The sequence below is a fragment of the Budorcas taxicolor genome, chromosome 4, assembly GCF_023091745.1.
Source record: "Budorcas taxicolor isolate Tak-1 chromosome 4, Takin1.1, whole genome shotgun sequence".
Classification (NCBI taxonomy): Eukaryota; Metazoa; Chordata; class Mammalia; order Artiodactyla; family Bovidae; genus Budorcas; species Budorcas taxicolor.
The window spans coordinates 120,653,586-120,679,379 of record NC_068913.1 but is presented as its reverse complement, the minus strand read 5'-3'; the positions used below and the strand labels follow the sequence as shown (position 1 = coordinate 120,679,379).

The window sequence follows — 25,794 nt, the reverse complement described above, 5'->3', positions numbered from 1 at the left end:
TGGATAGATGGTAGATGGGTGGATGGATGATGAATGGATGGGTAGGTGGATGGATGGATAATGGATGGGTGGATGGATGGTGGATGGATGGATGGTGGATGGATGATGGACAGATGGGTGGTGGATGGATGGATGATGGATGGATGATGGATGGATGGGTGGTAGATGGATGGATGGTGGATGGGTGGATGGATGATGGATGATGGGTAGATGGGTGAGTGGGTGGATGGATGGGTGGTGGATGGAGGATGGATGGATGGTAGATGGGTGGATGGATGCATTGATGGATGGATAGATGATGGATGGATGGGTAGGGGGATGGATAAGTGATGGATGGATGGATGGTGGATGGGTGGATAGATGATTGATGGATGGTGGATAGGTGTATGGATGATGGATGGATGGTGGATGGGTGGATGGATGATGGATGGATGGGTAGGTGGATGGATGGATAATGGATGGGTGGATGGATGGTGGATGGATGGATAATGGATGGATGATGGACAGATGGGTGGTGGATGGATGGATGGTGGATGGATGATGGATGGGTGGATGGATGATGGATGGATGGGTAGGTGGATGGATGGATAATGGATGGGTGGATGGATGGTGGGTGGATGGATGGTGGGTGGATGGATGGATAATGGATGGGTAGGTGGATGGATGGATAATGGATGGGTGGATGGATGGTGGGTGGATGGATGGAGAATGGATGGATGGTAGATGGATGGATGGTGGATGGGTGGATGGATGATGGATGGATGGTGGATGGGTGGATGGATGATGGATGGATGGTGGATAGGTGTATGGATGATGGATGGATGGTAGATGGATGGATGATGGATGATGGGTAGATGGGTGAGTGGGTGGATGGATGGGTTGATGAATGAATAGATGATGGATGGATGGGTAGGTGGATGGATGGATGATGGATGGGTGGATGGATGGATGATGGATGGGTGGATGGATGGTGGATAGATGGATGGTGGCTGGATGGTGGACAGATGGGTGGTGGATGGATGGATGATGGATGGATAATGGATGGATGGTGGATAGATGATGGATGGGTGGATGGATGATGGATGGATGGTGGATGGGTGATGGATGGATGGGTGGTGGATGGATGGATGATGGATGGATGGTGGATGGGTGATGGATGCATTGATGGATGGATAGATGATGGATGGATGGGTAGGTGGATGGATAAGGGATGGATGGATGGTGGATGGGTGGATAGATGATGGATGATGGATGGATGATGGACAGGTGGATAGATGGATGAAGGATGGATGGATGTAAGAATGGATGAGTGAATGTATGGTAGGTGGATAGATGAATGGATGGAAGATGGCAGATGGAAGGAGAGAATTCAACAGGGGCTAATCCCCCTAGAAACTGTGCCTAATGGATTGGTAGCTTGGCAATTTGCCTAATCTGCTCAGGAGCTGCCTGGCTGAGAGAGAGGGCACTGGGCTGTGACTCTGAAGTGGAATTCAGGGAAGATGTTTTCTTATAGAAGCATGCCGTTAGGGCAGTGGGAACCTTAGTGAGCAGAGCATGAGTGGTAATGTGAACTTTTCTCTTTGGTTATGTTTTTGGCAACCCCATGCGTCTCTTCCCGTCCAGCAGAGCAGCTCTCCATCGAGTGAGGACAGATCCAGGTCTCCATTGTGAGCATTGTGGGCTGGACATGCAGGTGGTTGTGAGCAGTGTGCCCTCCCAATGGCCATTTCCTTCAGATCATTGCAGGCGGGCCCCGTGACTAAGTCCTGCCCAGTAGGTATCAGCCAGAGTGTTTTGCACACCTTCTCTGTTCCTTCCTCATTTCCTCTATCTCATTCCTGCTTCCAGAGTATCGATGTGACGGCCAGAACTGCTGCCACACCGTGGTCCATGAGGTGACTTGGGAGTTGAGGCCGCACATCTGAGAGCAAGAGAGGGAAAGGAGGATTCATGAAGTCAAGTCCCCGTCTTAGCCCTGAATTGCCAAGTTCCCAGTTTACATGAGAGACCATCCCTGTCACACGCCGCCAAAGTCAACAACAGCAGACACTGACTGCACATGGATCCCCACCCATCCCACCCCACGCTGATAGCTTGATCCACCTTTAAAAATCTCCCTTCTGCTCTTGAATTCTGGTTTTTCTTCCATGGAGATTTGTTATCCTTCACTTCAGCATTTTTCCACTCTGGTTTACCAAACACCATAGGGTTTCTTCCTTGAAATGCTGCTGCCTAAACTCTGCGGCTTGCTTACGTCTGCTTCACCATGGCTCACTTTACGTCCTCTGGATATGACACTCAGTCCAGGCCTTTCTCTCCTCTCCCATCACTCATCCACTCACACCAGGCAGATATTTTCAGATGTCCTCTTGGTAAACAGTGTGTATCAAGCACTATGAAAAATACACAAATGGATGAGCTGTGGGCCCTGCCCTCTGGGCTCCTACAACCCATTAGGAAAGATTCTAAAGGAAACAGATATCTAATAATTCTACAATAAATAACTTCTACAGAGCAGAAATTAGAGTGACTTTCATAACAACCTTGAAGTCACCCGCATGCAGTAAAAGGCTTCTATTCTTTGTCCTAGGTTGAGTCTGAAATTCTTGCCAAGTTATGAAATGGCTATTTTGATATCTTATTGTTATGGTTTTCTGAAAAGAAAGAAAGAAAGGAGGAAAATGAAAGGAAAAAGAATTCTACACCATGAGTGGACTGAGAAAGAGCTGGGAAAGGTGCCTTGTTATAAACTTTCATTAATTACCTACGACCAGCTGAGCCAGCTAGGCTTAAAAACTGATATTATCCTCTCAGTGTCGTGTCCCCCAAGTCCATCTGTGTCATCACAAATGGCAGAATGCCTTTCTTTTTAAAGGCTGAATAATATCCCACTGTATGCACACACGTAACTTCTTTATCCGTTCATCCACTGACTCACTGTTAGGCAGTCTCCACGTCTTAGCTATTATGAATAACGCTGTGATGAGCGGGTGCAGGAGTCCCCTACAGATATGACTGTTTCCTTAGGACTTTGACCTGGAAGTAGAATTGCTGGCAGTTCAGTCGTTGGAGGAAGCTTCATACTGCTTTCCCCAGGGCTGCCCCAACTTACATTCTTTCACTGGTGCACAGCAGTTGCTTTCTCTCCACGTCCTTCTCGCAATAAAACAAAAAATAAGATTATTCTTGCTCTCTTGTTAAGAAGTAAGACCGGTCTTGCGCACGTCGCCTTTCAGCTTGTTCAGTGTGGCGTCTCTGCGGTGCACTGGTCGGCTCGCACCGCTGGTCCCTGACCCCGTGTGTGTCATGGCCTCTAGTCTGTACCCCGGTGTCTGCAAACAGCAGAACGGACAGAATGCAAGGCTGGGCTCCTCCTTTGATCTTGTTTTGTATTCTATTTTCATTGAATGTAGTTGGCTTACAATGTTGTGTTAGTTTCTGATGTAAAGTGATTCAGGGGCGCATGTATATATTCTTTATCATCTCCGCCTCCATTGTGGGTACTGAATATCGTCCCCTGTGCCCTGGGGTAGGGCCTGTTGTCCTCTGTGTATAGTCCCAGCTGCCCCCTCCCCACCCCCAGCCCCCTTTGGCAGCCATAAGTTTGTGTTCTATGTCTGTGAGTCTGTTTCTGTTTTATGTAATAAGTTCACTGATGTCAAAGTTCAGATTGCACATGTAAATATCCTATGATATTTGCCTTCCTCTGTCTGGCTTACTTCGCTTAGTATGATAATTTCTAGATCCAGCTGTTTCTGTCAGTGGCATTTTTCGTTCTTTTTTTATGGCTGAGGAGTATTCCACTGTATAAAGGCATCACGTCTTCTCTGTCTGTTCGTCTGTCCACAGCCGTGAAGGTTGTGTCCAGTTCCTGGCTATTGTGAACAGTGCTGCAATGAACGTAGGAATGCACGTGTCTTTTCAGATTAGAGTTTTCTCTGGATTTATGCCAGGGAGTAGGATTGCTCGGTCATATGAGAGTTCTATTTTTAGCTTTTTAAGAAACTCCGTATGATTCTTCATATTGACTGCACCGATTTACTTTCCCACCAGTAGTACTGGAAGGTTCTCCTTCCTCCACACTCTCTTCAGCATCTGGTATTTACAGATTTTTTTGATAATGACCATCCTGACCCATGTGAAGCTGTAGTTTTGATTTGCTTTCTCTACTAATTAGCACCCCTTCATGGATCACAGGTTTGTCACGGCAAAAGGACTTGTGTAACTCAGTGAAGCTATGAACCATGCCGTGCAGGGTTACCCAAGATAGATGGGTCATGGTGAAGAGTTCTGACAAAATGCTCTCCACTGGAGGAGGGGATGGCGAACCACTCCAGTATTGCCGTGAGAAGCCCAAGAACAGTATGAAAAGGCAAAAAGATATGACACCAGAAGATGAGCCCCCAAGTCGGGAAGTGTCCAACGTGCTCCTGGGGAAGAGCAGAGAGCAATTATTAATAGCTCCTGGAAGAAAGCAGCAGCTGGGCTGAAGTGGAAGTGACGCTCGGTTGTGGATATGTCTCATGGTGAAAGTAAAGTCTGTTGCTTAAAGAACAACACTGCATAGGAACCTGGAACATTAGGTCCGTGAATCAAGGGAAATTGGATGTGGTTAAGCAGGAGATGGAAAGATTGAACATCAGCATCTTAGGAATCAGTGGACGCAGATGGACGGGAATGGGTGAATTTAATTCAGATGGCCATTATATCTACTACTGTGGGCAAGAATCCCTTAGAGGAAATGGAGTAGCCGTCACAGTCAACAAAAGAGTCTGAAATGCAGTTGCTGTTGGTCAGTCACTAAGTTCAGTCTCACTCTTTGTGGACTGCAGCATGCCAGGCTTCCCTGTCCTTCACTATCTCCTGGAATTTGCTGAAATTCAGTACTTGGGTGCAATCTCATAAATGACAATGATCTGAGTTCGTTTCCAAGGCAAACCACTCAACATCACAGTAATCCAAGTCTGTGCCGCAACCACTGACGCCAAACGAGCTGAAGTTGATCGGTTCTATGAAGACCCACAAGACCTTCTAGAACTAACACCCAAAAAAAGATGTCCTTTTCATCATAGGGGACTGGAATGCAAAAGTAGGAAGTCAAGAGATAACCAGAATAACAGGCAAGTTTGGCCTTGGAGTACAAAAGGAAGCAAGGCAAAGGCTAACAGAGTTTTGTCAAGAGAATGCACTGCTCATGGCAAACACCCTTTTCCAGCAACATAAGAGATGACTCTACACATGGAAATCATCAGCTGGTCAATACTGAAAGCAGATTGGTTATGTTCTTTGCAGCCAAAGCTGGAGAAGTTCTATACAGTTTGCAAGAACAAGACCTGGAGCTAACTGTGGCTCAGATCATGAGCTCCTTATTGAAAATTCAGGCTTAAATTGAAGGAAGTAGGGAAAACCACTAAGCCATTCAGGTCTGACCTAAATCAAATCCCTTATGATTATACAGTGGAGGTAACAAATAGATTCAAGGAATTAGATCTGATAGGCAGAGTGCCTGAAGAAATATGGACAGAAATTCGTAACATTGCGCATGAGGCACCGACCAAAACCATCCCAAAGAAAAAGAAATGCAGGAAGGTGAGATGGCTGCCTGAGGAGGCCGTACAAACAGCTGAGAAAAGAAGGAAGCAAAAGGAGAAAGGGAGAGAAAACCCTGACAACGCAGAGTTCCGAAGCAGAGCAAGGAGAGGTAGCAAGGCCTTCTTCAGTGAACAATGCAAAGAAGCAGAGGAAAACAACAGAATGGGAAAGACTAGAGATCTCAAGAAAGATTGGTGAGATCAAGGGAATATTTCATGCAGGAATGGGCACAATAAAGGACAGAAATGGTAAGGACCTAACAGAAGCAGAAGAGATTAAGAAGAGGTGGCAAGATATGGATGGGCCTAGAGAGTGTCAAACTGACACTGAGAGTGAAGTAAGTCAGAGAAGGCAAAATATTTGGCATCCCTAATATGTGGACTCTACAAGGAAATGACACAGTTGACCTTGCAAAACAGAGAGGACTCAACAGACTTAGAAAACAAACGTATGGTTGCAGGGGGAAGGGATAGTGAGGGAGTCTGGGAAGGTCATGTACATACTACTGTATTTAAACTGGATAACCAACAAGGACCTAACGTGTAGCACATGGAACTCTGCTCAGTGTAGTGTGCCAGCCTTGATAGGAGTGCGGTTCAGGGGGAATGGATACTTGTATGGCTGACTCCATTCACTGTTCACCTGAAGCTACCACAGCATGGTTAATCGGTTATACTCCAATGCAAAATAAAACGTTTAAAGTTTAAAAAAAAAAAAGGAAGAGAGGACAAGGATACACAGAAGAACTATACAAAAAAGGTCTTAATGACCCAGATAACTACGGTGGTGTGGTCACTCACCTAGAGACAGACATCCTGGAGTGTGAAGCAGAGTGGGCCTCAGGAAGCATTAGCACGAACAATGCTAATGAGGGTGACAGAATCCCAGCTGAGCTATTTCACATCCTAAAAGATGATGCTGTGAAAGTGCTGCATTCAGTGTGTCAGCAGATTTGGAAAGCTCAGCAGTGGCCACAGACTGGAAAAGGTCAGTTTTCATTCCAGCCCCAAACAGGGGCACTGCCCAAGAATGTTCAGACTACTGTATCGTCATGCTCATTTCACATGCTAGCAAAGCAATGCTCAAAATCCTTCAGGCTCAGCTTCAGCAGTATATGAACTGAGAATTTCCAGAGGAACCAGAGGTCAAATTGCCAACATCCATTGGATCATGGAGAAAGCAAAGGAATTCCAGAAAAGTATCTGCTTCTGCTTCATTGACTATGCTAAAGCCTTTGACTCTGTGGATTACAACAAACTGGAAAATTCGTAAAGAGATGGGAATACCAGACCACCTTACCTGTCTCCTGAGAAACCTGTATGCAGGTCAAGAAGCAACAGAACTGAATATGGAACAACTGACTGCTTCAAAATTGGGAAAGGAGTACAACAAGCCTGTATATTGTCACCCTGCTTATTTAACTTATATGCAGAGCACCCTAGTGGCAGAAGGTAAAGAGGAACTAAAGAGCCTTGTGATGAAAGTGAAAGAGGAGAGTGAAAAAGCTGGCTTAAATCTCAACATTAAAAAAATGAAGATCATGGCATCTGGTCCCATCATTTCATGGCAAATAGGTGGGGAAACGAAAGTGACAGACTTTATTTTCTTGGGCTTCAAAATCACTGAGGATAGTGACTGAAGCCATGATATTAAAAGATGCTTGCTCCTTGGCAGAAAAGCTATGACCAACCTAGACAGTGTATTAATAAGCAGAGACATCACTTTGCCAACAAAGGTCCATACAGTCAAAGCTATAGTTTTTTCATTAGTCATGTACGGATGTGAGAGTTGGACTATAAAGAAGGCTGAGTGCCGAAGAATTGATGCTATCAAACTGTGAGGCTGGAGAAGACTCTTGAGAGCCCCTTGGACTTCAAGGAGATCAAATCATTCAGTCCTAAAGGAAATCAACCCTAACTCAGCTGGTAAAGAATCTGACTGTAATTCAGAATACCCTGGTTTCATTCCTGAGTTGGGAAGATCCCCTGCAGAAGGGATAGGCTACCCACTCCAGTATTCTTGGGCTTCCCTGGTGGCTCAGATGATAAAGAAACCACCTGCAATGCAGGAAACCTGGGTTCCATCCCTGGGTTGGAAAGATGCCCTGGAGGAGGGCATGGCAACCCCCTCCAGTATTCTTGCCAAGAGAATCCCCATGGACAGAGGATCCTGGCAGGCTACAGTTTATGGGGTCGCAAAGAGTCAGACACGACTGAGCAACTAAGGACAGCACATTCGTTGGAAGGACTGAAGCTGAAGCTCCAACACTTTGGCCACCTGATGCGAGGAGTTGACTTATTGGAAAGTCAACTGATGCTGAGAAAGAATGAAGGCAGGAGGAGAAGGGGACGACAGAGAATGAGATGGCTGGATGGCTTCACTAGCTCAATGGATGTCAGTTTGAGCAAGCTCTGGGAGATAGTGGAGAACAGAAGCCTGGCAGTCCACCGGGGTCACAAAGAGTCAGATACGTCTTAGCAACTGAGCGGTAACGACAGTAATTGGTGATGTTGAGCATCTTTACCTGTGTCTATTGGCCATCTGTTTGACCTCTTTGGAGAAACATCTGTTTAGGTCTTCTGCCCGTTTTTAAAATTGGGTTGTTTGTTTCATTGTTACTGAGGGGCGTATCCTGTTTGAATATTTTGGAAATTAAGCCCTTGTTGGTCGCATCATTTGCAAATATTTTCTCCTAGTCTGTACGTGGACTGTTGGAATATTTTCCCCTAGTCTGTATGTGGACTGTTGGAATATTTTCTCCGAGTCTGTACATGGACTGTTGGAATATTTTCTCCGAGTCTGTACATGGACTGTTGGAATATTTTCCCCTAGTCTGTACGTGGACTGTTGGAATATTTTCTCCAAGTCTGTACATGGACTGTTGGAATATTTTCTCCGAGTCTGTACTTGGACTGTTGGAATATTTTCCCCTAGTCTGTACGTGGACTGTTGGAATATTTTCCCCTAGTCTGTACGTGGACTGTTGGAATATTTTCCCCTAGTCTGTACGTGGACTGTTGGAATATTTTCCCCTAGTCTGTACGTGGACTGTGGGAATATTTTCTCCTAGTCTGTACGTGGACTGTGGGAATATTTTCTCCTAGTCTATAAGTGGACTGTTGGTTTTCTTTATGGCTTCCTTCACGGTGGAGAAGCTTAAAAGTCTGATTGGGTACCCTTGTTTATCTTTGCTTTTATTTCTGTTGCCTTGATAAACTGACCTAAGAAAACATTGGTACGATTCCTGTCAGAGAATGTTTTGCCTATGTTCTCTTCTAGGAGTTTCCTAGTGTCCTGTCTTATATTTAAGTGCTTAAGCCATTTTGAGTTTGTCCTTGCAAATAGTGTGAGGCAGTGTTCTAACTTCATTAGTTTACATGCAGCTGTCCAGTTTTCCCAGAACCACTTGCTGAAGAGACTGCTTTTTCTCTGTTGTGCATGCTTGTCTCCTCTGTTGAAGGTTAATTGGCCATCGATGTGTGGATTTACTTCTAGGCTCTCTGCTCTGTCTCACTGATCCATGTGTCTGTTTTTGTGCCAATACCAGGCTGTTTTGATCACGGTAGTTTTGTAATATTGTCTGAAGTCTGGGATGGTTATGCCTCTAGCTTTGTTCTTTTCCTTCAGGATTGCTTTGGCAGTTCTGAGTCTTTTGTGGTTGCATATAAATTTTAGGTTATTTGTTCTATTGGTGGAAAATGTCATGGGTAATTTGATAGTTGTTGTGTGTTGTTATTTAGTTGCCAAGTCATATCTCTTTTGTGACCCCATGGACTGTGGCCCCCCAGGCTCCTCTGTCCATGGAATTCTACAGGCAAAAGACTGGAGTGGTTTGCCATTTCTTTCTCCAGGGAATCTTCCCAGCTTAGAGATTCAATCCACATCTGCTGCATCGGCAGGCGGGTTCTTTACTCCTGAGCCGCCAGAGAAGCCCTGTATGATAGGGATAACGTTAAATCTGTATATCGCTTTGAGTAGTATGGCCATTTTGATAGTATTAATTCTTCTAACCTGAGAGCATGGGATATTTTTCCATTCTTTGAGACATCTTCAGTTTCCTTTATCAGTGTGTATTTTTTCTCAGCATATAAGTCCTTTACCTCCTTGGTCAGGTTTATTCCCGAGTATTTTATTATATTTTTGATGCAATTTAAAAAGGGATTGTTCTTTTACTTTCCCTTTTTTATATTTCTTTGTTCGTGTAAAGAAATGCAACCGATTTCTGCGTGTTGATCTTGTATCCTGCTGCCTTGCAGAATTCTTTTATTAGTTTTAGTAGTTTTTGTGTGCAGTCTTCAAGGTTTTCTATGTATAGTATCATGTTGTCTACATATAATGACAATTTTACCTCTTCTCTTCCAGTTTGGATAGTGTTTATTTCTTTTTCTTACCTGATTGCTGTGGCTAGGATTTCCAATAGCATGGTGAATAGAAATGGTAAGAGTAGGCATCCTTGTCTTGCTTCAGATTTTGGTGACAAAGCTTTCAGCTTTTCACTATTACATATTATATTGGCTGTGGGTTTGTCATAAATAGCTTTTATTATGTTGAACTCTGTTTCTTTTATACCCGCTTTGGTAAGAGTTTTTATCATGACTGGATATTGAATTTTGTCAAATGCTCTCTTCTGCATTTATTGAAATGATTGTATGATTTTTTTTCTTTTGTCCATGTGGTGTATCACATTGATTGATTTGCATATGTTGAACCATCCTTGTGACTATGGAATGAATCCAGCTTGATCATGGTGTATGATCATTTGTTGGATTTGGTTGGCTAATATTTTGTTGAGAATTTTTGCATCTATATGCATCAAAGATATTGGCCTGTAATTTTCTTTATTGGTAGCATCTTTGTCTGATTTTGGTATCAGCAAGATGGTGGCTTTATTGAACGACTTTGGGAGTGTTCCTTCCTCTTCCGTCTCTTGGAAGAGTCTGAAAAGGATTTGTATGAATTCTTTGTGTATTTTGTAGAATTAATCTCTGAAGCCATTTCCTCCTGGACTTCTGTGTTCAGGGAGTTGTTTTTTTGTTTTTTCCTTTAGTTACAGGTTGTGTTTCACTTCTAGTGACCAATCTGTTCAAATTATCTATTTTTTTTCTTGATTCAGTTTTGATGGGCTATATGTTTCTAGAAACTTTTATATTTCTTCAAGGTTGTCCAGTTTGTTGGCATATAACTGTCCATAGTATTTTCTTATGGGTTTTTGTTTTTTTATTTCTGCGGTACAGGTGTGATTTCTCCTCTTTTCGTTATTATTTTATTTATTCTGATGCTCTCTCTTTGCTTCCTCGGGAGACTGGCCAGAAGTTGGTCGATTTGTTTACCGTCTCAATGAACTAGCCTTTGGTTTTATCGATTTTTACTTTTGTTTCTTAATCTCTGTTTTATTTATTTCATCTCTGATCTTTATTATTTCCTTTCTTCTACTGACTTTAGGTTTTGTTTGTTCTTTTTTCCTGCTAATTCTTTTAGGTGTTAGGTGAGGTTGTTTACTTCAGACTTCTCTTATTTTTTTGAAGAAGACCTGTATTCCATGAACTTGCCCCTAAAAACTGCTTTGGCTACATCCTGTAGACTCTGTGTGCTTTTGTTTGGTTTTCCCATGTTATTTCTCTTGGCTCACATCTTCTTAGGAACCCAAGCACATAGTATGTGCTCAGCCTAATCTATAGTTCTGTATTACCAGATGCTGTTATTCTGGTTGTGATGATGACTGACTGCTCAGGGCTGTTTTAAGCACGTGCTCCCTCTTCTGGTTGGATGGATGCTTTGAACTGGAGTGGAACCAAGCACATGTGCACCTGTGATTGAGGGTGATGGTACTTTTAAAAACCATTCCAATAAAGGGCTTCAAAAATGAAGATAACAGAGAAGAGCTTCTACCAGCTCTTGGGAGATAGAGACTGTGGTGCTGTTCTTTTTGTAAAAGCCATCTGTAGGCATCACAAGGAAGCAGAGGCCACCGTGAGAGTCATTTTCAGTGTCACAGAGGCCCATTCTGTCTTCTTTAGCAATGGCATGCAGACAGGATCTTGTGTTGGTGAAGACACCATGGAGATCCCATGATGAACATCTTCAGTCATTTTCAAAGACAACTTGACTGTCGCATTCCATGAGCCCATCTGTGTTCCTAAATTGGTGCACTTCTAAAATCTTCTGTGTGTAGAGGTGGGTTTTATTCAAAGCAGAAAGATGCTATAGAGGGGGGATGGGCCTTACCTTCCACAGCCAAATGGGACCATTGGAATGGGAGCAGCAACCTCCTGTCGCACAGTATCTCAGGCCTTGAGTGTGACCGAAAGCCCTGTGCTGATATGTGCAATGAGGCCTCTATTCATTCTGCCAGGCTCAAGGCATCAGAGAAATAAGCAATCTTTTTACAGAAGGCTTTAATTTAAAGCCTCTCCAATGGGCTCTTATGTATGCATGTTTAAGTTACCCTGGAAATACATTTTCTGGAAAAACTTTTACCTACTTTATGCTAACTGAGTGAGATGCTGCTGTACCAACTCTAAAACTGAACTTTTCTCTGAAAGTGAAAGTTGCTCAGTCGTGTCTGACTCTTTGCAACCCCATAACTATACAGTCCATGGAATTATCCAGGCCAGAATACTGGAGTGGGTAGCCTTTCCCTCTTCCAGGGGATCTTCCCAACCCAGAGAGTGAACCCAGATCTCCTGCATTGCAGGCGGATTGTTTACCAGCTGAGCCACCAGGGAAGCCCAAGAATACTGGAGTGGGTAGCCTTTCCCTTCTCCAGGGGATCTTCCCGACCCAGGAGTCGAACCAGGGTCTCCCACATTGCCGGCGGATTCTTTACCAGCTGAGCCACCAGCTAGAACTTTTCTCTAGTTGTCAGTATTTGCAAGACTCTTCCATTGCTTGTTAACTGCATGCATGGAGTCAGTGTGAAGTGGAACTGGTTTCATCCCCCACCGTAACCACTGATCTGGGGATTCTTGCTTCTTGAAGTTCAGAAGAGATGTGTGTGTAGCTGACTGGACCCGTGCATGATGCCACTGAAGTAGCCCTGTTCGTGGCTCCGCGTTTCTGTCAGTGTGGATCAGTGGATTCCAGACAAGGCTTGGTGACCTTTCTCTCCTCTGCATTTTCTAGAAGAAGTCAACAGAGACAGCTATGGTAACCTTTCCATGCTCATTACCATAAGCTGTAGTGACCTTAAGAAGAGGCCTGGCACTCATGGCGGCCTGGACGCTGGACGCCTCTCCTCGCCTCTTGAGCAGGCGATCCTGCAGCTTCCAGGCAGAAGGGAAATTGATTGTCTCACATCTTGTTTACGAGGCTATTAGCATTTCTGCAGCATGTCTTACGCTCCTAGAGGCTCTAAAATCATCATCGTGGGTATCTCTATTATTGTGTGAAAAACGGAAATAAGCATTTTAGACATAAAATCTGGTAAAGTGGATGTAACACTTCTCAAGCCATTCTTTGAAAATGAACGCAGAGTCAGAGTGAAATTTACATTTATTTGCTTGAAGGACATGGTTTATAAAACCTCCAGGAATAATATATTGTCACAAATTTTTAAAAATGGAAACAAAATTTAGGGAGTGCAGAAAGCAAGGGGATAAACATTCTCACACATGCATGTCGTGTTACACAGTCCTGAAATTAAGCTGTCGGCAGATGATACGATTTGTCCAATTCTATTACCTCAGAGAAATATAACGTAAACAAGCAGCAAAACCGTAGTAAAAAAAAAAAGGCTCAATTTTTAATCCCTTCCTGTGTGAAAGATGAGGCATTGATGACGGCAGAGGAACAAGTCCGGTCCTTTAGGAGCACCTCGATTAACATGACATGTGCTGGTACGAGCAGTGGCCCTGTGGTGGAGGCTGAGGCAGGTCAGTGAGGGGTGGGATGGAGGTCTCTTGGTTGCGATCAGAGCTTGTCTCAAGGGCATGAGAGTTCTCCTGGGGCAGGATGGGGCGAGTGGACGTGTCCAGGAGACACGCAGAGATGGCTGAAACCCCATGTGCTTTCCTCAGGCTGACATCACATTGGTCTCTTTCAGGTGATAATATTCATTCTTTTCCCCAAAATTGGACACTGGAAGCATTAACAGAGCGATTGCGTGCCTTCTGCATGTCTCCGGGGCACAAAGGGAGGAGCTAAAACACAGCTTCTATTTGGACCAGTTTATTTTAGTTCAGTATACATTTTCTGAACTCAGGGAAATGAGAAACATCAGATGGGGAACAAGGTGCTCACAAGTTGGCTATAATACGTGACAGTAGGTAGCAAATGAGTTTTGCAGTTTATAAAATTGTAAATGAAGTTTCTGATTAAGCCAGCAGCAGTGATGAAATTAACAGATACACTTGAAGTAATTAGACAAGCAGGCTATTCTTTAAACAGGAGATAACCTGGAAAACTTTATTCTATTTTGTCAGTGACCTCAGACACCGGGGGAGGGAAGGGGCTAATGGGCCCAGAGGGGAGGCCGCTGCCTCCTGCGAGGGTTCCGAGCCATGCTCACCCGCAAAGACCGAGGAGCCTGTCCTGTGCTGGTCAGCTGCCCCGACAGAGCCCACAGTCCCAAGAGGGCGGCCCACTGTCCCCAGGCACCTTCAGGCTGCTGCTCCTGCCCATGACCAGGGAAGGGAGGGTGCCCCAGCCCGGCCCCACACCTAGGTGGAGCATCGCTGCGGCCCAGCGTCTGTCGGAGGCCTTCCGGGCCCCAACCCAGCCAGCACTGTCCCTCCTCACCCCTTCCTCTCGCTCCCTGCAGGCCAGACCCCACGGCCCAGAGGTGTTTCTGTGAATGAGCACAGAGCCTTGAGCGCCTGGCCCTCTGCTTCTCAATAGGCCGTGCGGGGCCGTGTGCTCCTGGAGGGGCTGGGCGAGGAGATCCCCTTCCTACATCCTCCTCGGCTGTGCGCTTGGTCTAGGCCTCACGTGCTGTGTGGGGATTTCAGGGGCTGTTCGTCCACCTCGTTCCTGTGGCAAGCTTAAGCTTTCCGGGTGCCGCCTGCTGTGCGAAGCATCAGGGCCCAGAGTGGTCATCCAGCGAGAGACTGCAGCGTCCAGCATTCTCCTCCTCACCATCTAACACAGCCTCTTAACCAGGCACACGGATCCTGGTGCCCACCCCCTCCCCAGGGGCTGAGTCCTGCGCTTTCTGTCCTCAGCTGAGCTAGCACTGAGGACAGCTGCCCCTGAGTGAGTGAATGAATGAATGAGTGGACGGGTGAATGCATGCATGAGTATGAATGAATGCATGAATGAGTGGGTGAATGAGTGAGCAAATGAAAGTGAGTGAATGAGTAATGAATGAGTGAGTGAGTGATGAGTGAGCAATCAGTGAATGAATGAGTAATGAGTAAGTGAATGAATGAATGCATGCATGAATGAGTGAATGAATGAGTGAGTAATGACTGAGTGACTGAGAGAGTGAACGGCGATAGCACCAGCAGGGAGCTTGCAGGAGCCCGGCGCCGCATCCCTGAAAGGGGCCTCCCGGTGGTCAGTGCTGGCCAGGACCACTCCTGCTTGGGTGGCCGGCAGCCTGGCCAGTTGGCAGGCTGTTTCTCACAAGGGCGTGTGAGAAGGCCGAGTTCCCACCTCAGCCCGAGGTGCTGGCGGGGCTCCTGCGTGCGCCCTGTGGCTGCTGGTCTCACTCAGAGAGAAGCGGCACTGGGTGCTTCTTGGTGCCGGCCTCGCAGCCTGCGGCTTTCTTTATGGCCCCGTCCTGGGAGTGGGGACGGTCTGCCTCGGTCACGGTACTCCTCTGTTCTCTGATTCTGAGGGGCCAGGGCATTTGTGTCCAGACGGTCTCAGAAGTGTTGCCATAACCCAGTGGTCTCCTTCAGACAGATCTGGTTCTGGGTGAGAAGCCACAGTGAGCACGACAGACCAGCTGTCTAGACACGTGAACAGTCTCACCCGTTTGAAGCAGGGGTGCACCTTCAGAAGCACTTGAGAATTGAAGCACAGAGGTGGCTGGGCTCCCAACGTGCTTTCACAGCTCATATTCCACCAGTTACAACACTGCGTACATCTGTTTGCAACGCCCAGCTCCCAGTAGATGTGGGGGTCAGTCCTGCCACCTTCTGGCCCCTAGGAAAAGCCCTGACTTCGCTGCCAGGATTCCAAATTCTGGCTCTGGTTGTAGTGAGAGCTGAGGCACGTCCTATAGGTGTCTGAGCTTCAGACCCTCATGCGTCACTGGCCAAGCGCAGACCCCCTTCCAGCCCACCCCTGCCATCCCCGCCCCCGGCGGTGGAGGCCCCAGTCACCTGCTGGTCCAGAGTCTCCACTGCAGCTCCTCTGCGCTTGGTGGCCTTGGAGTTGTTGAGAAACCAGGGAACCAGCACTTGACACGGACCCAGGTCCATTTGGGAGACAAGCTGTGAAGATGGTTTGCTGTTTATCTGAAAGAGGATGAAGATGGACAGGCAGACTAAACCCCAAAGGCCGGAGCAATGTCGACTCGGGCGGATGGAGACCTCTGCCAGCGGTGGGAGCCTGGGAGATCCAACCCGCAGAGCCAGTGCCGCCATTCTAAGACAACCCCGAGGTCCTTGCCCGTGCTGAAGAGGAACGCGAATGGACTGCTGGCCCAACAGGAAAAATGGAGGCGACGGGGCGGGAGGAGCCCGGCCTCCACAGCAGACATGCTTGCTGTGCTCAGTGCATGCATCACGCACTCCCTTCCCACCTGCTCCACTTCCCACCTGAGTCGTCTAACCGCACCTGCGTCTCATCGCCCCACTGCCTGCAAAGCCGAGCTTCCCGCTGACCGGGGGCTGCTGGGCGTCCTGGGCGCTGTCCTGGAGAACTTCTGGTGGGTGGCACCCCAGTGGACGCCTCTCAACACAGGTTGTCCGAGGCACTGGCCCTGTGGGTAGTCGAGTCAAGGGACTGAATTTTTACTTTACATTTAAATAGCCACGTGGGGGTTGTCGCTCCGATCGAATAGGACAGGCCCCGCATCTCTGGCCCCATGGGCTGTTTGATAGAGTGCAGTGTTTGGAGCCAAGACCGTGGACAGAAAGTGCTAGAGCGTCACCGTCCACCACCCTGCAGCCACGGGCCCGTCGACTTCACTGTCTCCTCTCCCCGTCCTGCGGAAGGGGTGAGGGGAGGAGGGGGCCCCGCACCAGGCCCTGTGCGGTGTGGACGTCAGGTCAGGCGCTTCACGCATGGCCCACACCCAGGGAGTGAGTGGCCCGCAGAGCCCAGCGTGGACTCACCAGGACCTCCTTGTCTCCACTGTTGTTTCTGTTCGGACGTTTGATGGTGAAGCCTGCGTGTCTTCCGAGGTCCAAAGGGAAAACCCTCATCTCAGAACTGGAAGCAGATCCCAGCTCCTATAAGGCCATTTTCCCGGAGGTTTCACCCATGAAGAAGATGGGTTTTCTGAATGCTGGGATCCTTTGTGGCGAATTCGTCACCAGGCTCTCCATCAGATGAACAAATGATGAATCAAAATAGAAGCTGAAGCAGCCACTCCCCAGCCCCACAGGTCATTCACCACCCCGAGCAGCACAGACTTGGATTGTTCCCATCAGAACCCCTCATCCACTCGTGGGAGTGGAGCCTCAAAGATGCTGGGTCCTTGGGGTCGGGGCACATTGTAGAAGCACTTCAGCAACAAAAGAGAGAAAAGATGTAATCATTTTTCTCTCCCAGTGGCCCCTACTTTAATAATGCTGTCCAGTCAGTCCCTGTTGGGCACCCAGGTGACCCCTGCCCTCAGCAGAGCTCAGCTTCACCTGAGACCAAGGAGGAAGCATCTGGTGGAAATGCCGGCTGCCTCGCTTGGGGATGGAAGCGAGCGCCCTGCTTCCACACACGCAAGGCAGAGCACCAAGCCATGCGATAGCCCTGCGAGCTGGAGCCCCGGCTCCCTCAGATAAGGAGCCCACGGCATGCTCTGACCGACCAGACCCATGTGAGTGCCACGCAGGCTCTGATGCCCTCGCTTCATCGGAGCATCTGCTCAGGCTGGGAAGCCGGTTAGAGTTTGTGACCAGCCCCCCAGCACACCAGCACTCAGGCTGGCCCGGGATCACGGGGATTCCAGGCTGGGCTCTGGGAAGCTGTGACGTGGAGGAGGGAGCCCACGGGCCTGCCAGCCCCGCCTTTGGCAGGGGAGGCAAGGGCCTCTCATGCCCGCTCACCACCACCCTCACTCCACAGACCAGCTGGCCCTCCTTCCAGCCTTCCTTGAGGGGGGCGCCCCAGCTCCAGACAGCTCCTGACCACCCGTCTCCCCTCTAAATAGTAGCTGCCTGGGGCGAGGGGGAAGTCCGCCCCCGCTGGTCACTAATTATTGAGGCACGTGGACGCTTCCCAGGGCCACCGGCGGATCCTCGTAGTGAGGACAAAAGCCGTGACTGCTGAGGCCGGTCCCTGGGACACAGGGGCTGAGAAGATCACGGCCAGGGCCCTCACGCAAACTGAGGGTCCCTGTGGAGAGGCTGAGTTTCCTGTCTGGGGCGGGACGCTCCACTGACGGCCTTTCCCCTTGAATCTGATGGAAGTGACTGAGGCTGAAAGCCAGGCAGAGCCGCTCGCCCAGAAGAGGGGCTGGAAGGCATGGATGTTCGGAACCACCCCCGCTCCCCAAGCTTCGAGACTGTGTTTTGTGAGGAAAGAGCCTGGTCTGGACCACGGAGGTCCCTCCTCAGAGCGGGAGGTGCCGCAGGGGCCTCCACTGGCCCTTGGGCCTGAGCTGCCGGACCATCCAGGGTAGCAGGGTGAGCCCCGGGGAGCAGATGAGTCGAGGGGCAGGTCCCTCCCAGGGACACGGGGGCGAGTGGGGCATCGGGGCTGCCCCAAGCACTGGGGACCTAGCGTGGAGCCCGAGGACGTGGCAGGCGCTGGCAGGTCAGGTCTCTCCCGTGGTTCTGTCTGGGGTTCAGCGTGGCCAGGGGAGGGGAGGACCCAGGCACAATGAGGTCACACATCTGTGCACACACAACAGCGTATGCGTCAGGAATAGGGGACCCTCACCAAAGCCATCCAATGGGGTCGTTACTAATCTTAACCGTAAATGCGAGGCTTTGACTCTGGGCCCCGAGGGTTGAGCATGCGGGCCCCCTCCTGCTGTCCGGAGTGGAGCCCTGTGCGGGGCGGGGCGGGGTCAGATCGTGCTTCTGGACTCCTGAAACTTGGGCGTCCTTGCCCTATGGGGATCATGATTCCGGGCCGTTGGGTGTGTTTAATAAGTGCTAGTTGAGTTGAGATGGACAATGATCACTTTCCAGATTTGTGCGTTTATCTTCCAGGTGCAGCCGGACTGGCCAAATAGTCTCCGAGTGACAGGCAGGCCCCAGGACAGTCGGACGGGAATAGAACGGGACAGAAACCGCAGAGCATGGCTAGGCGTTTATAAGTGGGGAGCCTGACCTTTGGGGTCCGTGACCGCTGTGTGCAGAGAGGCCGGGCTGGCTCCCGTGCCCTGATCCCCCTCCTGGGCATGGATGCTGTCTTCTGTTGGCTTGTTTATGTTTCGTCAGCTTTAAGGACAGAGATCTTGGAAAACTCCAGGATTCTTACTGAAGGAAATGAAAACCTGGGGCAGAAGTCACGGCTGGCTGGGTCTCCTCAGGCCCCGCCCCCCAGGTAGCCCTGGCTCCTCCTGAGGCCTCGCCTCCCAGGATGCCCTGGGGTCTCCTCAGGCCCCGCCTCCCAGGAAGCCCTGGCTCCTCCTGAGGCCCCGCCTTCCAGGACTCCCCGGGGTCTCCTCAGGCCCCGCCCCCCAGGTAGCCCTGGCGCCTCCTCAGGCCCCGCCCCCCAGGTAGCCCTGGGGTCTCCTCAGGCCCCGCCCCCCAGGTAGCCCTGGGGTCTCCTCAGGCCCCGCCTCCCAGGAAGCCCTGGCTCCTCCTGAGGCCCCGCCTTCCAGGACTCCCCGGGGTCTCCTCAGGCCCCGCCCCCCAGGTAGCCCTGGCGCCTCCTCAGGCCCCGCCTCCCAGGATGCCCTGGGGTCTCCTCAGGCCCCGCCTCCCAGGAAGCCCTGGCACCTCCCCAGGCCCCGCCCCCTGGGCTCTCTGGGGTCTCCCTGGCCCCGCCCCCTCGTGTGCGGGTTGGGTTGGGAAGTGATGGCTCTTCTTGGCTGGAAGCTGCGGTCTTCTAGACGGGCAGGGGATTGAAATGGCATCTGCCCCTCTTTGTTGAGCATTTCTGGAGCCTGGAGGTTTCCTGCTGCGCTGTCTCTTTCGCAGTCCCCAGTCCTGGGTGGGTACAACGTGGAAATTACTTTTCTGAAAGGAAAAGAAAATTGACACCCGCAGTGAGCATGTCAGCTCTGCCCGAGCGCCGGGCCGGGCTTGTGGGTCTGGTGGCTGCTCAGATGCTAATATTTTTTAATGTCAAGTCGTACCACCTAGAAAAAAATCTATTTTCTTCTACGTCCTTGGACTTAACCTGGACTGCTGCACTGATATGGGAAACCTGCTCTTCAGAGAAATCTGAATCTATTTAAGTGTGATGGAAAATCTTGAGAGCCGCCTGTAATACATTGTGGGAAAATGAGTGCGCTGGCAGTCAGAAAGTGGTCCCTGTGATACGCGGCCTGTTGGAAGCGCATGGCGACGATCAATGATCGGGGTCAGAGCCGAGAGCTGCGGGAGGAGGGGCTGAGAGCCGGCCCCGCGGCCCATGGGAGGGCGCCTGCCTTCCTGGGCGCTGCGGCTCCTCCACCGGGAGCTGCCGACTCCTTGTCTATCTCCTTCAAGGAGCCTGTGTGGCAGATACAGACAGGGCTTTCCAGTGCTTCCTAAATGAAGACATCCCGGGGCTGTTTTATTTGGCGTTCATTCCTAACACTTAGGTGTGTGCAGTGATCAAGCCTAGACTCTGGAGACACCTGCACGATTGTTTGGAAACCATAGGACACTGATGAGCCGTGACCCCGGGGTCCCCAGGCTCCTGGTGTGGCTTGACCTCCGTCTCTGGCCTCAGGCCTGGGCCCGGCTGGGATGAGAGCTGAGCCTGCCTCCACAGGTATCTTCCAGGGGCAGTTGAGTCTGGCTTTTATTTTAGCTTCTCTGTGTTATTTAATGTGTGTGGAGAAACTCACACTGTGAACCACGACTTCACCAGGACTGAGTGGACACGGGGCTGTGAGGTTGTCCTGGTGGACCCGGATCCTGCCTCTGCTGGACAGCTCAGCATCCCACCCAAACTGCCCCTGCAATTCCTGCCTCCACACCCCACATGGGCCAGCACTCAGGATCAGCTCCAGACCGCCCTCTTCCTGTTGAAAGAGGGTCCTCCCCCAGAACTTCACTGGTTTTCTTTTTAATGTAACGTAACACTGTGTTTTATTTTCATTGTTCTCATCTTTAGAACTGCTTTCTTGCAGCAGTGATGCTGGTTTTCATTAACAATAGTGGCATGCCCTTTTCCTGTAGTACTAGTTCACTCAATTAAAAAGAGGCTTGGAAGACATCGTGCACACAGTAGCTCAGGGGGTGGGTGAGAGACCTGAGGAGCAGGGTCCACGGGTTTATTCTGTTTGTTCTAAACACCCACCTGGAGTCTTCCGCGTGCCCGGTCAGTGTGCCGTGACCACAGGCACCTCTGTGGGCTTCAGTCTCTGCATTCGTAGAATGGAGAGGTTGGATGCACTGGCCGCTTGGGCCTTTATCTGCTCCAGAGTCCCACGATTTTAAAGACTCTAAGCTAGCGATGTTCCAGTTCTGCCCGAGGCCTCGTGGTAGAAACTGCAAGCTGCTCAACTGGTGATAACGAGTCAAGTGGTTCAGCCGCCCCAACGCCAGGGCTCCTGGCTGTGGATGAGGTCGTCTCAGAGCTCCTCTCACACGCAGGTATGCTCACCTCTCTTGCTGCTGCTGGAGTCCCTGGTCGCGTTCCGGGAGGGGCTTTGTCCACGGGGGCTCAGGAGTCGCCCTCACTGAGGGACCTGGTGGGACGGCCATCTGGCTTTCCTGCTCCCAGTATCTGGGCTCAGGGCCTGTTACTTACACGTCTCCCAGGACTTTGCTCAGGAGAGAAGCTGGCTTGCATCACGTAGAAGACACACTTGCTGTGTCCCACACAGAGGGAATGATTAAAAAGAGCAGAAGAAGGATGGAGCCTTCAAGACCACAGTGACGGATCTGAGGGTGATTGAATCTTCAATACTGTACATATTCCTCTCCGGCCAAGGCCTTCCATAGCATCACGGCATTTCTTGTCTCTAATCACTAGTGCTATGTGTCAGTATCTTTTATTTCTTTCCCATTTTGAGTGACACAGTGTGATATGTCTAATGACAACTAGAACAAATTCTGGTAATGAGGTCACCTTGGGCCTGTATCACTGTCTGACTGCTGTTTTCCATAGAAATTATTTGTGAAAGCACCCCACGTGCTCAGAATAACTTCCTCTACCTGAGTGTGGGTGTCGACAGGCAGATATGGTAAAACTCGCGAGATACAAATGGCTTGCTTTGGCCTCTCCAGTTTAGAGTGTAAATTGGTCTGTAATGAGACAGCTTCTGCTTTCATCGAAAGGAAAGAGTGATTGGTTGTGATTAAGTTATTTAGTGTCCTTTAGATGCAGGCTTCTTATGCAGGATGTACTGAGTGGTTTAAATGTCAATTGGGCCCAGAACATCTTATTAATTTTTTAAGAGGGAGTTTTTAGTGAGCACATGCCATGCTTCCAGAATTCTGGCAAGGACTGTAGTCGCGATGGGGGTCTGGGGGGGGGACAGAAGGAGGCCGTGGGGACCTGGGGAGAGGGGCAGGACTTGGGGAGGGAGGGGGGTGCGGGGCAGAGGGTGCTATGGGCCAGGACTGAGCAGGACGCAGGGCCGGGGGATGGGCACCGGGAGGAGCCACAGCAGGTTCCAAGGGCTCGAGCTGGGAGGGTGGAGTGTGCCTGGGGCCGGGCGTTGCCCTGGCAGATGTGAGTATTGTGCCTGCCACATTGTGTGGCAGCTATGTGGAAAGTGTGACACCACTCGAGGGTGGGGGACTGCTCGGAGGCCGGAGTCACGGAGAAGGTGCCAGGAGGACCCCGCTGCTCCCTCCCCACCTGGATGCCGCGTGCAGGGTGACGAGGGAGCACAGGGGTGCATGGACACCGCTGCCGACACCGGCCCCACGGCTCCCTTTGTTTGTGCTTGGCCACGCAGGTGCCTGTAAACCAGCTCTGAGTTCTAATCCCGAGGGCCAGGCAGCACCTGCTGAGCTCCCGACCGCTCTCACAACCCGCGACACGTCTCATCCTCACCATGTAAATAGCCTGTCGGGGGCCAGGGCCATACGGAGATCAGGGCAGCAGTCAGCCAGGTCTGTCTGCAGACACTCACAAACATGGGCATCTCGCCCCTGCACACACACGTGTGGAGCACGGACACACGTGTGGAGCACGGACACACGTGTGCCCACCGTGTGCACACGTGCACACACCGGCTGCTGCCCCTGCGGGACGCAGGCCCACCAGGGGCTGTGTGGCGGTGGCTGGAGGCCCTCTGCTCGGCGGAAGGTGGCACGTGCATGAACGGGCACCTCCTTTGAAGTCACGTGTCAGTGTCTGCTGAGTCAGGCTCGTGAGAACCCCGCCTGCTCTCCTGTCTCCTGAGTGTGACTCGCAGGTCTGGGTGAGGCAGCAGTCTGCATTTCTAACTGTTCCCAGGTGATGCCTGTTTGGAGGCTATACTCGGAATCCCTCTGCTTTAAGAAACCTGTGAAGAGCTGCTTCACTTGATCAGGGAGCAACAATTACCTTAACTTGAGGCCTCCAGATCGTAACTGCGCCGTTCCAGAAGTGGTGTCCATTAATCAGCTTGGTCTCGGGCCACTTGTAATACCCAAGGCAGTTCTGGAGCAAGCCCTGCTGATGCAACAGACGTGGGTGCTGAGAAGTTACGAGCCAGTAGGACTTTAGAACCCTGGATCGTTAAGTCACTTGGTGTACTGATTTTGTTTAATTTTAAAACTGAATTATTAAAAAAGAAATAGAAGGACTTCCTGGTTAAGTCAAAGGGAAAAAACTTTTAACACAGAGAAAATTATTATTTTAGAAAAAAATATTGTTTTTTTAAAATCTTCTCCTTTATCCATGATTGGAGTCAGATTTCTTTCTGTGTTAAAGTTTGCAAGCTGAGTTTATTCCAGAAGAGTTCCACCACTTTCTGCCAGCACAGGGCAGGCTCAGAGGCGCCCTGCCACACCTCTGTCTGCAGGGCCTCCTTGGAATCTCTGTGGGGCTCTTGCAGGACGTGAGGTCACTCCTTGGGTAAAGTCTGTTTATCCAGTGGATGTTGGCGTGTGTTTTCTGCGTGTTCCTGATCCATACATTTTGCCTGAGGACTGTGCCATGGGGAGGCTGGGGGTCAGGGGCGTGCGTGGGGGCCTGGGATTGAGTGGCCCTCCATGACCCCGAGGATGTTAGCATATCTTTTCCTGCCTCTTGGGCCAACTCTAGTTGTTGGAACGTCTTCATCTGTGTTATTTGTACAGACTCAGAGAGAAGAGAACGCCTTCACTCTCCCATTTCAACCCCAAAGCCCGGGGTAGCAATGACTGCTTTTAAAACTCCTGCTCTTTTATCTATGACTGGAGTCAGAACTTGGCATGTGTAAAATGTCTTAGCTGATTGTTGACTTCAGGAGGGCAGATGCTGGCTGGGGTGTCATCGCCTTGCTCTCAGCTCCTCCATGGAAGGGAACCTCCCTGACTCCTGGGGCCACTGCAGGCTCAGCGCCGACCCTTCGTGGGGCCAAAGATGGTTCTGGCTCAGAGCTGCTTAGGAGTCAAGCCGTGCCTGAGGGCTTGACTGGGGCCACTTCTGAAGGGACCCCTTCACACACCTGTCGGCTGAAGGCCTCAGTTCCTCACTGCACAAACGTCTCCGAGGCATGTCCATGGCAGGGCACTGGCTGCCCCCGGGGCAAGTGATCCCGGGCGTAGAGAGCCAGCAGGAAGCCGCAGCACCGTGGAGACCGAGTCTTGTCTGTTTTATTCTATTCGCTGGACGTGGATTTTTAGATCCAGGTCACCTTCCACAACAGGGGAGTTTGGCTCCTCCTCTTGAAGGGCGCAGCACTGAGCAGTCTGTGGACATCATAGAAACACCGCACATACTGATAATAAGTCAAGGAGCCAAAAACGTAGGACTCTTCTGCAGCTAGCTGCCTGGGATAAGATGCTGGCTTTTCTATGTGGTGAGCAAGTCAGCTTGGACAAGCTTCCTCAGTTTCTCCACCTACAGAACAGTTATAATAGCACCTCCTTCACAGGATTCTGATGAGTGAAATATGATGTGAACACTTAAGGTAATGACATAGCCAACACTCCACAGGACAGTGTTGCTACTGACATCGTCATCACCACCATCACCGTCACCAGGATCACATCAGCGTCACCCAGCACCACCACCACCATCAGCACCATCATCACTATCATCAGCAGCACCACCACCATTAATATCATCACATCACCGTCATCATCACTCCCATCACCATCACCAGGATCACATCAGCGTCACCCAGCACCACCACCACCATCAGCACCATCATCACCACCACCACCACCATTAATATTGCCACATCACTGTCACCATCACCACCATCACCGTCACCCCCATCGCCGTCACCATGACTATCATCATCACCACCGTCACCGTCACTCCCGTCACCATCACCATGGCTATCACCACCACCACCACCACCATTAATATCGCCACATCACCGTCACCATCACCACTGTCGCTGTCACCCCCGTCACCATCACCATGGCTACCATCATCACCGCCGTCGCCTCCACCGCTCTCACCAGCATCAGCAGTACTATGTCCTGTGTTATCACTGCTTCAGCCACAGCCATGCAAAGAGTGTTTTCTGTGATGCTTAAAATTCTAGAGTGGTGGTTTTTCCAGAGAAAACCATGGAATAAGGATAGTGTTTTTTAAACTATACTATATAGTTGACATGTCTTTCTATTGGGAATTTTTTCCCTGTTAAATTAAATAATGTACTTCCCTGGTGGCTCAGATGGTAAAGCATCTGTCTACAATGCGGGAGACCCGGGTTCGATCCCTGGATTGGGAAGATCCAGCCCTTCATCTAGTATTTCAATTTTTTTTTCTTTTTCTTTGTTATCCATTCAATACACATTCATTAACCACCTCTGGTAGATTCTGAGTGTACAAAGAAAAAGAAATGGTTTCTTCTGCCCGGGTACTCCCAGGGCCATGGGGTAATAAACACAT

At 49.8% G+C, this 25,794-nt stretch overlaps 1 protein-coding gene across 1 annotated transcript in view; it reads left to right on the top strand.

Moving 5' to 3' along the window:
• The window catches only part of PTPRN2 (protein tyrosine phosphatase receptor type N2), a 464,846-nt gene that overhangs the window by 139,398 nt on the left and 299,654 nt on the right, over positions 1-25,794 (top strand). The window lies entirely within an intron of this gene.